The sequence below is a fragment of the Danio rerio genome, chromosome 4 (assembly GCF_052040795.2).
Source record: "Danio rerio strain M-AB ecotype USA chromosome 4, GRCz13ab, whole genome shotgun sequence".
NCBI classification, from domain to species: domain Eukaryota; kingdom Metazoa; phylum Chordata; class Actinopteri; order Cypriniformes; family Danionidae; genus Danio; species Danio rerio.
In genome coordinates, this window is record NC_141024.2 from 59,166,120 (window position 1) to 59,175,276 (window position 9,157).

The 9,157-nt window shown below is 44.6% G+C and overlaps 3 protein-coding genes across 3 annotated transcripts in view; 1 reads left to right on the forward strand and 2 right to left on the reverse strand.

Annotated features, from left to right (window-relative positions):
- The window catches only part of LOC110439541 (NACHT, LRR and PYD domains-containing protein 3-like), a 601,035-nt gene that overhangs the window by 155,251 nt on the left and 436,627 nt on the right, over window positions 1-9,157 (reverse strand). The window lies entirely within an intron of this gene.
- The window catches only part of LOC137487265 (uncharacterized), a 176,507-nt gene that overhangs the window by 104,834 nt on the left and 62,516 nt on the right, over window positions 1-9,157 (reverse strand). The window lies entirely within an intron of this gene.
- LOC148682231 (uncharacterized) overlaps window positions 1-9,157 on the forward strand; it is a 155,180-nt gene that overhangs the window by 34,951 nt on the left and 111,072 nt on the right. The window lies entirely within an intron of this gene.

The window sequence follows — 9,157 nt, forward strand, 5'->3', positions numbered from 1 at the left end:
TTATGACAATAAATATTTTAAAAATAAAGTACAGAGAGCTTCAGTTATTTTACTTTGATTTCTGAAGTATTTGAAGCTTTGAGCCACTTTCTCTACCTCAGAAAGAAAACACCTAAAAGAGGGTCTGCACTTGTTCCTCTTACATCAATGAATATGACATTTACCCATTAGTAAAATAAAGTTCACAACATCAGAGAAAGAACAATGTAATCAGCTTTGTAAAATAAAAAATCTTCTAAAACGATAAGGGGGACTGAAATCATCTTTAATGAAAGCCAAGGATGGATGTCAAACCAGAATTTAAAAGTAATTTCACAAGAAAAAAATTAGTGATCGAGTGTTTCTGGAAGATTTGAGCATATCTATCAACATCAAAGTTAAATCTTTTTTGAATAAACTAATTCACAGGATATATCCTAAACACAATTCTGCAATGAGTTTCCTTAACCTTTGGTGCTACAGGATATTTAAGATAAAAGGTAAAAGCTTTATCCTCTACTAAGGGTTTAACAACTCCTAGATAATGACACTTAAAATCACCAATGATAAGCGTTTAAATTGTTTGTAAATAAGCTTGATGTTACATTTACCATCGAAAATATCAACATTTGATATTTTTAAAAAATGGAAGAAAAGTTATAAGTATAAATGGGAGATCAAAACAATTACTTTGAATTAACCTAAACAAAGCAATAGGTATAGCCTCGCAAATTTCAGTATAACCTTTATCTGTGATTTTAACTCTATATTTATTTAATAATCCGTTTTGAGATAGTAGCAGTCAATTTTTGTCTAACAAATCATTAATAAATATAATGCCTTTATTGTACCAGTCACTTTTAAACAGTGATTTTCTGTTAATAATTATAGCCCTTTTATTCCAAAGAGTGGATTTATGAGAGAAAAATTATGGGTAAATATAATTTTCCAAAAAAGTAGTGCTTGCTTATGAAAATTAGACAGCGTCAAAGGAAGTTTTGAACAATCATAATCATATCTTAATACAAATTCAAGGCCACCATTTTTTTAAACAAATTATTTGGGATATGATACAATATTGAATAAGGCTTAGCTAAACACTCTTTCAATCATTTAACTCTAAAAGTGCCATGAAGACATTCAAAATTAATAGCTTTTAAACCTCCATATTCATACTCTTTGATCATATGATTCTTATGTAAATAATGTGATTTATTTTTCCAAATAAATTTAAATAATATTGAATTTATAGATTTACCTATTTTGGGAGGAGCATATAAAGGATAAGTTAAATATATCATTTTAGATAACCCCAGTCAAAAGAATTCTACCTAATATGGAAAGGTCTCTAGCTAGACAATGATTTAGGGATTTTTCCATCCCTTCCATTTTAATATTAAAATTTGCACATTCTCTATTAACAGAATTTTTGGTGATGGTAACTACCAAGTATTTAACTTCTTCTTTTACTAGAATGCACTCTAATTCTCTTAAAGTACAATTCTGAATAGTTCATATTCCACATTTTCTTAGGTTTAAGGTAAATTCAGAAGCTTTAGGAAACAGAAATTTTGACAAGAGCTAAAGGGAGCACCTCCCTTTTTTTAAGAATTAATAGAGTGTCATCAGCAAACTGATTTAAACTAAAAGTCCTACCAGGTATATCAATACCTAAAGTGTACTCTGAATTTTTTTTAATATAATGACATAAGTTCAACAGCTATATTAAAAAGAAAAGGTGAGATGGCACATCCTTGATGGATTCCTCTTTTGATGTAAACTCTAGGAGATCATGAATTTTTAGAGATTTACTACTGAATATATCAGTATAGAACATGGAAATTACCCTACAAAAGCTCGGACCAAATCCAAAAGTTTCTAAAGATTTTCTAAAGACAAAAAAGAATGCTCAAGGGTATCAAATGCCTTGAAAAAGTCTATAAATAGAAATAAACTTGTCTGAGGAATTAAATACCTATAATTGAGCATATCAAGCATCAGTCTGATATGATTGTGAATACTTCTCACTTTAATGAAAGCTGATTGTGTTTCATTAATTATCTCGCCTATACCTTTTTTGAGTCTATTGGCAAATACATGAGAGAGCAATTTAAAATCATTGGACAAAAGAGTTATGGGTCTCCAATTGTCTAAAAATAATTGGCCTTTGCTTGGCTTTAGAACTAAATGATTAAACCCTGCTTCATAGAAGTCGATAGTTCTCTTTCTCTATACATTCCTTAAGTGCTTCAAAAACTAAAAATCCCATCTCTGGCCAAAAATGTTTATAAATCTCAACTGTGATTTCATCTGTACCTGGGGATTTTCCATTGAACATTTGAGAAATAGCAACATCAAGTTCAGAGATAACAATGTCAGATTCCATCATTTCACGGAAGCTGTCATCTATAATAGAAACTTTATCTTTTGAAAAGCAAAAGAAAAAGTCACAATCACTCTCATTAAATTTTGATTCATATAATAACATGAATAGATGTAATCATCAATCAAAGTTTTCTCTTCACTTACATTGTTATTTATGCTACGTTTATTAATAGTTTTTGAAGCTTGCCTTTGCTTTACTAAATTAAAAAAATATATGAAGAATTTTTCTCCCCCTCCTCTATCCATTTCACTCTAGATCGTAAAGCTCCTTTAGCTTTTTCTGTATAATAGTAATCTAACTCTGATGGCAAAATACGAAGTTCATTTTGTTCTATATCTCCAAGAAAATCTTTATCACCAGGGTCATTTAATCTAGATAAAACTGTTAACTGTCTTTTTTTTCCTAACAGAGGAAAACAATAGTTCATAACAGCAGAGCCATTTTTAACTTGATTTATTTTTAATTTGAGAAAAGTGTTTGGTTAATCAGCCTTTAAAACATGGATTAAATAAAAATACAGTAATAAAAGTGTCTATTTATCTATATATTTAAAATGTATTTGTAATGCATTGTTTTATTGCTTAATTAAATGACATTTAAAAACACAATTCAAACATATCTATTTATTTGTCCATTTAAATTGTGATTTATTTATGTACATTTTTATGCTGGGCGAAGCAGTGGCGCAGTAGGTAGTGCTGTCCCCTCACAGCAAGAAGGTCGCTGGTTCGAGCCTCTGTTCAGTTGGTGTTTCTGTGTGGAGTTTGCATGTTCTCCCTGCATTCACGTGGGTTTCCTCCGTGTGCTCCGATTTACCTCACAGTCCAAAGACATGCGGTACAGGTGGATTGGATAGGCTAGATTGTCTTTAGTGTGTGTGTGTGTGTTCCAGACATGGGTTGCGGCTGAAAGGGCATCCGCTGCATAAAAACTTGCTTGATAAGCTGGAAGAGTAGCCACACAAATCCTCACTTGTATTAGCCGGGAATCGACTCTACCGCGTAGCAGGCAAGAATTCTACCACTGAACCACCAATGCTGATATGCTTTTACTGCAGCCCTAGTGGGGTGTGATTGCTGCAAGGCTGTTACCCAGAGCTGGAAGAGTAGCAACACAAAATAGAAAGTGCATATTCCGGGAATCAGACCCGGGTCTTCTGTGTGGTAGGCAAGAAATCTACCACAGAACCACCAATGCTGATATGCTTATACAGCAGCCCTAGTGGGGTGTGATTGCTGCAAGGCTGTTACCCAGAGCTGGAAGAGTAGCAACACAAAAGAAGAATTGCATTGGCCGGGAATCAGACCCGGGTCTCCCGCGTGGCAGGCGAGAATTCTACCACTGAACCACGTATGCTGACCGATTTTTTTGGCTTTGTGTTGTGTGAGTGCTAAAAGGCCGTCAACCGGAGCGAAAAAAGGAGCCACACAAAACCACACTTTTATTAGCCGGGAATCTACTCTAAGTCTACCGTCTGGCCGGTGAGAATTCTACCACTGAACCACCAATGCTGATAAGCTTTTACTGCAGCCCTAGTGGGGTGTGATTGCTGCAAGGCTGATACCCAGAGCTGGAAGAGTAGCAACTCAAAACCAGAATTGCATTGGCCGGGAATCGGACCTGGGTCTCCAGCGTGGCAGGCGAGAATCCTACCACTAAACCACCAATGCTGATATGCTTATGTTACAGCCCTAGTGGGCTGTGATTGCTGCAAGGCTGTCACCCAGAGCTGGAAGAGTAGCAACACAAAAGAGAAATTGCATTAGCCGGGAATCAGACCCGGGTCTCCAGGGTGGCAGGCGAGAATTCTACCACTGAACAACCAATGCTAATTTGCTTATGCTGCAGCGCTAGTGGGGTGTGATTGATGCAAGACAGTTACCCAGAGCTGGAACAGTAGCAACACAAAACAGCACTTGCATTGGCCGGGAATCAGACCCGGGTCTCCCACGTGGCAGGCGAGAATTCTACCACTGAAGCATCAATGCTGACATGTTTATACTGCAGCCCTAGTGGGCTTTGATTGCTGCAAGGCTATTACCCAGAGCTGGAAGAGTAGCGACACAAAACAGGAATTGCATTGGCTGGGAATCGGACCGGGGTCTCCCGCATGGCAGGCGAGAATTCTACCACTGAACAACCAATGCTGACTGATGTTGTGTTTTGCCTTTGTGTTGTGTGAGTGCTAAAAGGCCGTCAACCAGAGCTGAAAAAGGAGTCACACAAAATCACACTTGTTGTAGCCAGGAATCGACTCTAGGTGTAACGCATGGTAGGCGAGAATTCTACCACTGAACCACCAATGCTGATATGCGTTTCCTGCAGCCCTAGTGGGGTGTGATTGCTGCAAGGCTGACAACCAGGGCTGGAAGAGTAGCAAGACAAAACAGGAATTGCACTGGCCGGAAATAGGACCCGGGTCTCCCGCGTGGCAGGCAAGAATTCTACCACTGAACCACCAATGCTGACCCATGCTCTTCCTTGCCTTTGTGTTGTCTAAAAGGCCGTTAACCAGAGCCACACAAAACCACACTTGTATTAGCCGTGAATCGACTCAAGGTCTCCTGCGTGGCAGGTGAGAATTCTACCACTGAACCACCAATGCTGATTGCTGCAAGGCTGATACCCAGAGCTGGAAGAGTAGGAACACAAAACAGGAACTGGAATGGATGGGAATCGGACCAGGGTCTTCTGCATGGCAGGCGAGAAATCTACCACTGAACCACCAATGTTGTTATGCTTATTCTGCAGCCCTAGTGGGGTGTGATTGATGCAAGGCTGTTACCCAGAGCTGGAAGAGTAGCAACACAAAACAGCACTTGCATTGGCCGGGAATCGACAATATGTCCAGCTATAAAGACAATATGTCCAGCTATAGGAGGGCTCTAAAATCTGCCAGGACCGAGCACCTGCGCAAACTGATAGAAAATAATCATAACAATCCTAGATTTTTATTTAACACCATCTCTAAATTAGCAAATAATCGGTCATCCTTGGAACAAACTACTCCACCGCAAATTAGTAGTGATGACTTCATGGATTTTTTCAGTAATAAAATAGAAGACTTTAGACAGAAAATAGGAGATGCCAAACTTTCTGCACCGGCTTATACTCCAAATCCTGTAAATATTTTATTGAATCATAATAATAACCTACACTGCTTCAAAATCATAGAACATGAAGAGTTAGATAAAATTATAAATAGCTCTAAACCAGCTACGTGTATGCTGGACTCAATTCCAACAAAATTACTGAAAGAGCTGCTACCTGCTATAGGAGAACGTTCGAGGTTACTAAAGTAACCCTTCGTTCCCTGAGGAGGGGAACGGAAGCACTATAAGTGGATTTGATTGTTAAAATCCACGTATTGGGAGATTCGGTTCAGAAGCTACTCGTCTGAAAGAGTATTGAACGGGCCAATTAAGAGTGAATTGGCAGCGCAAGCCTGCGCAGGTGAGCGGCATAAGCAATCAACTGAGTATATAAGCTCACCTGGCGCCAGCAGACGCTATCCTTTTTAAGCTGAAGAGACTTTTAACAGCTAAGGGACAGTCATTATGGCGACGGAGTATAGTGCTTCCGTTCCCCTCCTCGGGGAACGAAGGGTTACTTTAGTAACCTCGAACGTTCCCCTTCGGGGGGAACTCCAGCACTATAAGTGGATTTGATTGTTAAAATCCACGTATTGGGAGCCCATTGAAAGCGCCATAATGACTGCACCTTACCAACACCCACCATGAGAGAGCGGTCAGGCAAGCGTGACGCACCCAAATCATGAGAGGCGTGGTCCTCCAACGTGCCCTTGGCCCTAACTTATCCCACTTCAAAAAGAAGTTTTACGGAATAGGTATCTTTTTTGGGAGTCGCTAGCGTCTAGATAATTCTAGGAATATACGACAGTACGTTGGGAAGCGTGCCATCCCAGTAGGGAGGACGCTGCGGAGACCATCCGCACCCAATAGGGGGAAACAAATGGAATTACATATGGACTAACCCTGAAAAGGGGGAGTGCACATAAAAGGTGGTTAGCAGATAGGGAAAGCACGGGTCCGCCCAGGGGGGGAACTTAACCATGGCGGAAACAGCATATGGGGATCACCAGCGGGGATTGGCCATAGCAGGCACCTATACCCAAAACGCGGGCTGACCAGCGGGCAGACCTACTACGTAATGGGCCAGCAAGTGACTCCTCCGCTGAGTCAGTGCTGGGGGCCTCGGAGGAATCTGCAGGGCTCACCGAATGGGGAACTTTACTGACAGAGAGGAGGGTGCACATCTCTCCGTGTTAGGGAAAAAAGGCACCGCAAGCGTGTACAACACCTACCGAGTTGTTTCCTCAATCACCAAAGGTACCTAACACCCTTGAGGAAACCGGCTCCACTCGCAGATTATAAAATCTTGCAAATGTGTTGGGTGTCGCCCAGCCCGCAGCTCTACAATGTCTGTTAAAGAAGCGCCACGCGCACACGCCCAAGAGGATGCAACGCTCCGAGTGGAGTGCGCGTGCACTCCTGGGGGGCGCGGCTGGCCTCTGCTCAATAAGCATATGAAATGGCCTCCACAATCCAGTGGGATAAACGTTGTTTAGACACGGCACTTCCCTGCTGCCGTCCGCCATAACAGACAAAGAGCTGCTCAGAAGATCTAAAGTTCTGAGTACGGTCCTCATAAATGCGCAGAGCGCGAACTGGACAAGTAAGGACAGGGCTGGGTCTGCCTCCTCCGGGGGCAGCGCTTGCAAGGTTACTACCTGATCTCTAAAAGGAGTGGTAGGAACTTTGGGCACATAACCCGGCACATAATTCCAGGCACGAGTCACTGACCGAAAATGCCTCCAGGTCCCCGACCCTCTTAATGGAGGCCAACGCGACCAGCAGAGCTGTCTTCAGGGACAGAAATCTTAAAGATACTGTATCGAGTGGCTCGAAGGGATCAAATCGCAGGCTTGTGAAAACGAGGGCGAGATCCCAAGAGGGCGTGAGAGGGGGGCGAGTTGGATTAATTCGCCTAGCGCCTCTGAGGAACCGGATGATGAGGTTATGCTTTCCCACGGTGCCGCCAGCCACCGCGTCATGGTGAGCGGAGATGGCAGCAACGTAAACCTTGAGAGTGGAGGGCGACAGCCTGCTGTCCAGCTTCTCTTGAAGGAAAGAGAGCACAACACTGATCTGGCAAGATCGGGGGTCTTCTCTGCGAGAGACACACCACTCAGTGAATAGACTCCACTTCAGGGCGTAGGCGCGCCTCGTGGAGGGGGCTCTAGCCTGAGTGATGGTATCAACCACCGCGGGCGGCAGGTTACCTAAGTCTTCCTCGCGTCTATGGACCACACGTGGAGGTTCCAGAGATCGGGACGAGGGTGCCAGACGATGCCTTGTCCCTGAGAAAGTAGGTCCTCTCTCAAAGGGATCTGCCAAGGGAGGGCCGTCGCGAGTAGGGAGAGTTCTGATATCCAGGTTCGGTTGGGCCAGAGGGGCGCAACTAACAAAACCTGCTCCTCGTCCTCCCTGACCTTGCACATTAACTGCGCGATCAGGCTCACTGGGGGAAACGCATACTTGCGTACGCCCCGAGGCCAGCTGTGGGCCAGTGCATCCATGCCGAGAGAGCCCTCGGTCAGGGAATAAAACAACTGGCAATGAGCGTTCTCGGGGGAAGCAAACAGATCGATCTGGGCCTCCCCGAATCGCGCCCATATCAGCTGAACAGACTCGGGGTGGAGTCTCCATTCCAGATAGGCACGCTACCCTGGTGACCGAGTCCAGCTCCATCCCGAGAAAAGAGATCCTCTGCACCGGGGCGAGTTTGCTCTTTTCCCAGTTGACCTGCAACCCCAGTAGGCGGAGATGCCGGAGCACCTCGTCTCTGTGCGCAGTCAATTGCTCCCGAGAGTGGGCTAAAAACAGCCAGTCGTCGAGATAATTGAGTACGCGGATGCCCGCAAGCCGCTGAGGCGCTAGGGCACCCTCCGCGAGTTTGGTGAAGACCCGCGGAGACAGAGAGAGCCCGAAGGGGAGGACCTTGTACTGCCATGCTCGACCTTCGAACGCAAACCGCAGAAACTGATGGTGGCGTGGAAGAATGGAGACATGAAAATACGCGTCCTTCAGGTCTATGGCTGCAAACCAATCCTTAGGACGAACGCATCGGAGGATGCGCCTCTGCGAAAGCATTCTGAACGACAGCTTGTGAAGGCAGCGATTCAAAACGCGCAGATCTAGGATTGGCCGTGACCCACCGCTCTTTTTGGGTACGATGAAGTACGGGCTGTAAAACCCGCTCTCCATCTCGGCTGGAGGTACCGGCTCGATTGCACCCTTCGCCAGGAGGGCAGCAATCTCCTCTCGCAAGACAGGGGCGGACGGGGGATTGACCCTGGTGAAACACACGCCCATGAACCTGGGAGGCCGTTTGGAGAACTGTAGTTCGTAGCCGAGTCTGATCGTGCGTATGAGCCACCGCAAGGGGGGCCACCTGACTCCGGAGGGGGGGGGCTGGGAGAAGGGAGACCGTCCCCCCAGCGCCCGTGAGCCGCTGGTGGAGCATGCAGACCTTGCGAGCTGAGAGGTGGCGCGTCCCAGGCTGGCAGGGCCTGCAGTGCCCGTGAGCCACTGGCGCAGTGCACCGAACCTACGAGCTAGAGAGCTGAGCTCAAACTGGCAGATTTCGGGCTGTCACCGCCGGAGAAGTGGAAAAGTGCCCTTTCATTTCATGGCAGTAAAAAGTGCCGTTGGAAATGGCGCCCCGCCCTCCAGCGGGGAAAGAGCAAGTTCCCTCCTCTACAGATGACCT